Source organism: Priapulus caudatus, unplaced genomic scaffold, assembly GCF_000485595.1.
Source record: "Priapulus caudatus unplaced genomic scaffold, Priapulus_caudatus-5.0.1 Scaffold1304, whole genome shotgun sequence".
Taxonomy (NCBI): domain Eukaryota; kingdom Metazoa; phylum Priapulida; class Priapulimorpha; order Priapulimorphida; family Priapulidae; genus Priapulus; species Priapulus caudatus.
In genome coordinates, this window is record NW_014578365.1 from 15,672 (window position 1) to 21,364 (window position 5,693).

General features: G+C 53.4%; 1 protein-coding gene across 1 annotated transcript in view; it reads left to right on the forward strand.

The window, feature by feature from the left end:
• LOC106816177 (G-protein coupled receptor 143-like) overlaps positions 1-5,693 on the forward strand; it is a 20,700-nt gene that overhangs the window by 10,704 nt on the left and 4,303 nt on the right. The gene's annotated exons all lie outside the window — the stretch shown is intronic.

The window sequence follows — 5,693 nt, forward strand, 5'->3', positions numbered from 1 at the left end:
CTCTCTCCCTCTTCCTACCTCCTCCCCTCTCCTCCTCCCCCTCTCTCTCCCCCTCCCTTTCCCTCTCCCTTCCTTCCTCCTCTCCCTCCTCCTTCCCTCCCTTCTCCCCCTCTCCCCCTCCCTCCCTTCTCCCTCCCTCCCTCTCTTCTCCCTCCCCCTCCTTCTCCTTTCTCTCCCCCTCCCTCCCTCCCACCCTCCCTCCTCCCCTCCCCCTCACCTGTATCTCAGTGATGATGAGCTCCTTCTTCGGCTGCTGCGACAGTTCCATCATCTTGACAGCTACCTGTTGGTCGCGGTCGTGGCAGCGCGCTAGGTGCACCTGCCCGGACGCGCCAGCACCAATCTTCTTACCCATCGCGTACTTGCCGTCGGCGACGCCCGGAGACACGATGCGCCGCAGCTCGACGAGCACCTGTTCATTTTATTTATTTATATTATTTATGTATTTATTTATTATCTTTATTTTTTTATTTAATTATTTATTTATCTTTGATTTTATTTATTACTTTTTTATTTATTTTATTTATTTACGGTACATTGGTGAAAGATATATCAACATGAGCTTGCGAGCTCCTCGCCGTCAGTGCAATAAAAAAACAGATCTTAAGTAAAAGTGACAAGCGACGTCACCAGGGCAGCCAGGTACCCCACGTGTATGTACGCGTACTATATTATAACATTGTGCAAGGCGACGCTAACCGTATAAAAACCCCATAGCGACTAGAAAGGGCAACTGAAGTACACACACACGAGAAACGCAAATACTAAAACATAGACAACAGTAAGCGCACCTGTGCGTCCGTCATGCGTTTCTTCGAGCTGCCGCGCCGCCGCGACCTCACCGGCTCCTCCGCGACCGCGACGGCAGGGGTCAGTGCGGGGGCGGGCACGGGTTTGCGCGCGGCAAGCGGCGGTTTTGCCGTCGTTGTCGTCGTCGGCGTCATCGTCGTCGGGGGGAAGGTGACCTGTGTGTGAGAGATGGGAGGTTAGTTTTTTCTGTGGCAGCAGTGGGGGTGTTCGCTGGCAGCAGGGGGTGCTGGTGGAAGCTGCTCACTAACAGCAGGGGGCGCTGGTGGAATCTGCTCACTAACAGCAGGGGGCGCTGGTGGAATCTGCTCACTAACAGCAGGGGGACTGCTCACTAACAGCAGGGGGCGCTGGTGGAATCTGCTCACTAACAGCAGGGGGCGCTGGTGGAATCTGCTCACTAACAGCAGGGGGGTGGCGCCTGCTAAGTGAAGGTTAGATCTGCGAGTATCCAGAGTGAAGAGTGGATTGACATGTATGATAATCACTTAGCGAAGTATAAATAGAAGTGCATGTATCACCGAGAGACGGGTAGGTGTACATTGCACGGGGGGGTTTAAAGCAGGCGAATGAACACTACACCGGGCAATAAACAGATATCATAGGTGGCCATGTAAGTTAGGGGTACATGTAAGTCTGTCCCTGACTTAGTGATACACGGAGTAAGAAGCAAGGACAGACGTTGCTACATCACTCCACGATACGTTGTAGCGTGTGCACGTTTTCACCACGTGCGCCCCTCTGCCTCTCTCTCTCTCTCTGTGAAGAAAAACCTCCAAAGAATTTTCGGACACGGATTTTTTGTCCGACGTTTCATGTGGGCGCACCGCTGCCGAGGGGAAAACGCTTGGGTTATTTATCAGCGTTGTTTATTGGCAGGCAGCGCGTGGCTGTTTCTCCCCTGCCACTTAGCTGGATGGCTTCACAGCTCGTGCTGGCCTCAGCAGATGTCATATAACCATTAGAGGACGATGATATGAGATATATAGAGAGTGCTACCCCTCAGCACGTTTGTAAACACAACCCTCCCCCCACCCCCACCACCACCACCCCCCACGGGCACGGCATGGATAGCGGAAAAACGGATATATCGTGCGCCGCTATAAAACAAGCGAACGTTGCTAAATTAAAAATGAGGGCGAGGCGCGAAACGTAACGAAACGGGGAAAGTGGCGATCTTACGCGGCGCTAGAAACCAAGCGAACATCCCCACGTCAGAATATCAGTTTGCGGCGTGCACAGTGAAATTAGAAAAAAATATCACATAGAGCTGGAAAACAAGCGAACGTTGCTAGGCTAGAAAATCTACACCATCGATTGCGACGCACAAAATCACCGAACATTTCGGGAGCGAGCGGCCAAGGCACGCGAGACTCACCCCTCCTTGTTACCACACCCGAAAACAAGTGGACGTCTCTACGCGACAGCATTACCTGTAGGTCGAGCTTTCGCTGCAAGTCCGCCGCCGCCGCCTCCGCCGGCGGGGGCGACCGCTCGCTGAAGTCGTCATCATCGTCGTACGGGTCGGGCGTCAGTCTACCGTCGTCGTCCGTCTCGTCGTCTCGCTCCTCGTCGATCGTGGCTTTGGGCGGCGCCACCTGGTGGATGTACTTTCCGGCTCCGGGCGCGTCCTTGCGCTTGATGCTTTGCGTGAGGTACTTGACGGCGTTGAGCGCGGCGTCCGGGTGTCGCGTCTGCTCGTCCCGCGTCAGCGCGCTGTCCATCAGGGCGCGCCACTGGGTGGGCAGGCCGTGGAAGTCGCCGGTCGTGGCGTCGAAGCCGACATGAAGCTGGTGCGTGACGCCGAACGGAGCGCCGATGTTGCCGATGGGCGTGGCATCAAGGTCACGCGAACCGTCGCTGCGCCGGTTCTTCTTCTTAAAGAGCGACTTTGGGTTGCGGAACTGATTCTTCCACGACATCTTCGTCGTCGGTGGTGTGTGTGAGCGAGGGAGCGAGGGCAGTTCGTGTTGCTTAGTGATGTCGTAACGTCTCCTGAAACAATGATTTTGCTATTGGAAAGGTGTTCAGGGCAGGTACGTGTCCCTGCTATGGGAAAGGTTTGCAGGGTAGATGTGCCCTGCTGTGGGAAAGGTGTGCAGGGCAAATATTCTCTCGTATTTACGGGAAAGATCCTTGCAACGAAAGACAAAGACGTCCACCTCTCGTACGTGTTAAAAAGTCCCTATAAGAACTGTAGAGCTGTCCAGCCACCGAGTGTGTTACAAAGTCTCTGCAGTACTACTACTCGGAAGTACAGAGAACCTACACGCAGTGCAACGACAGGGAAAGATATCCAGCTATCGTGTGCGCTACAGAGTCTCTGCAATACACAGAACCTACATGCACTGCAATACAGATAACCTACATGTACTGCAATACAGATAACCTACATGTACTGCAAGGCCAGGGGAAGATCTGCGGCTATCGTGTGGGTTAGGGAGCTCCTGCAAGGACCAAAGCTGTTGATAGCATCCTCGTTAGAAATCCTAGCATCCTCAACCTTTGGACAATAGTCAAAATTCTAAAGTTTCTCGCGGTTTCTTACCTTGGTTCGTTGGTTGCTGTATATCTACACAACTATGCTGTATTCCTTTGCCACAATGATGTATTCCTATACCACAATGATGTATTCCTATGCCACAATAATGTATTCCTTTGCCACAATGCTGTATTCCTTTGCCACAATAATGTATTCCTTTGCAGCAATAATGTATTCCTATGCCACTATGTTATATTACTGTACCACTATGCTCTATTTCTTTGCCACGATGCTGTATTCCTATGCCACTATGCTATAGTCCTTTGCCACGATGCTGTATTCCTATGCCACGATGCTGTATTCCTATGCCACAATGCTGCATTCCTGTACCACAATGCTGTATGCCTGTACCACTGTGCTGTATGCATGTACCACTGTGCTGTATGCCTGTGCCAGTAGGCTGTCTTCTGTCGTTACACAGGTCGTCGTGCTGTATACGTTGCCAGCAGGACGTCGATATGATAGACTCACTCATCGGTCGTTAGTCGCTAGTTCTTACGCGCGCGCGCGTGTGTGGGTGTGTGCGTGTGTGCGTGTGTGTGTGTGTATACGGTAGACACCACTATCCTTGCGGTGCGGTCATGGCCGCTAGCGTGTACGTGCGTGCACAAACACCGTCTCTATCTCTCACGCATATATGGGCACACGCAGCATGTGTGTGTGTGTACTGTAGCGGTAAATATGCAGCACCATCAACCACCCTGTAGCCAGTAGTCGGTAGATACTTTCCGGCACGTATATATATATATATATATGCCGCGGCTGGGTCGGTCGACTCCCACCGCCACACCTGAATGCTCTCACACACGCGCGCCCCCTTACTGCTGTCTGCCAGCGCTGCCCAGCGCGCGCGCTCTCTTTCTCTGTCGGTCTCTCTTTCTCCCTCGCGCTCTCTCGCGCTCTCTCGCTCTCTCTCTCTCTCTCTCTGTGTAGGTCCGCTGTCTGCTTGCCTGCTTGCTGCTCTGGATGGAAGAAGACTCCGCACGCGCCCACGTATCCACGCGTTCACACGACCTGAATAAAAAACGTCGGGATATAGATAGACGTGAGACGACGTGTGTACACTCACTTCATACGTTCGCACTATATGTGTATCGAGCCTCGCTCTAACTGAGCGCGTGTACGCGTTGGCTGCACACCAACCTTCCTGCAACACTCGCTCTTTCCTGTGTGTGTGTAAGCGGATCGGGAGGGTCTCGGTGTTTACCACGTATCGGCTGCTCGCACGTGCGCGCGCTCGGGAGGAGGGGGAGGCTGAGAAGGAGGAGGAGGAGTGGGAGGGGCGCGGCTAGCGACTTCCGGTAACCGTTCGTCCGCGTCGCTGATTGGCCGCACGTGTTCAACATGGCGGCGTGCGGCGATGCGCTATTGGCTGGGAGTCGGTCGCTGTCGTTTGTGTGTACGCCTGCTGCTAACGTAGGCGATTACTGCGGGCGGCGGCGGCGGCGGCGGCGGGTACAAAGGTTGTATCAGCGCGCACCGATGACGCCGAGTGACTGACCGAGCACGATGACTGCAGTACAGCCCGCCCGGACTGTAGCCCTGTACCTTGTAGACCTACCGTGGAGGGGGACGGGGGGGGTGCTCCATTCCCAGTATCCCAGGTAATGGGAAAACATAAATGAATAAAGGGTATAATGGAAAGCCACTTCCCAAGTTCCCTGCTAATTAAAGTGCAATTGTAGCCTTTTCCGCATCCCAGTTGGCATCTATTCCCGGGTCGCGAACAATTTATACGGAATATTTCCCGGATCCCGGATAATTTAAATGGTCCAATCCCTCGTCCCGAAAATAACCGTTCTCCCATCTGATGCTAGCGACCACGGAGAGTGCGAGTTTCATGGAAGAAGTGTGGAAGGGGGAGGAGGAGGGGGTAATGTAGAGTATCTATATACGTGCGCATATATATAGGAAAGCAGGAAGTGACGTGTGCTGCTTATTATGTAACCGTCCCTGCGTAGAATGAACATACGAACACACGCTCACTACATACACGTCCTGTGTCGTGGTGTCTATGCGCAGTGCGACACTAGCTGTACATCCTCTGCTGGCACGCTTGACACAGGATATGTAAGTGAGGAGCAGTACTTAGCGAGAATGTCAGGGTGGGGGGTGGGGGTGTGATGATGCATGACTACGTGAGAGGCGATCCCATGCCAGCCGCCGTACGTACGCTACGGGCTAGTTCGCTCGTTCATGCGTGCAGCGTGTTGTACGTATAGGAGGAGCACTTGCATAGTTATAGTGTTTGCAGTTCTTCTAGGGTTTCCAACTGTGCAGCATATCAGTTATGGGTCGTTCACCTGACTGCTGCTCCTCCTCCTCCTCCTCCTCCTCCTCCTCC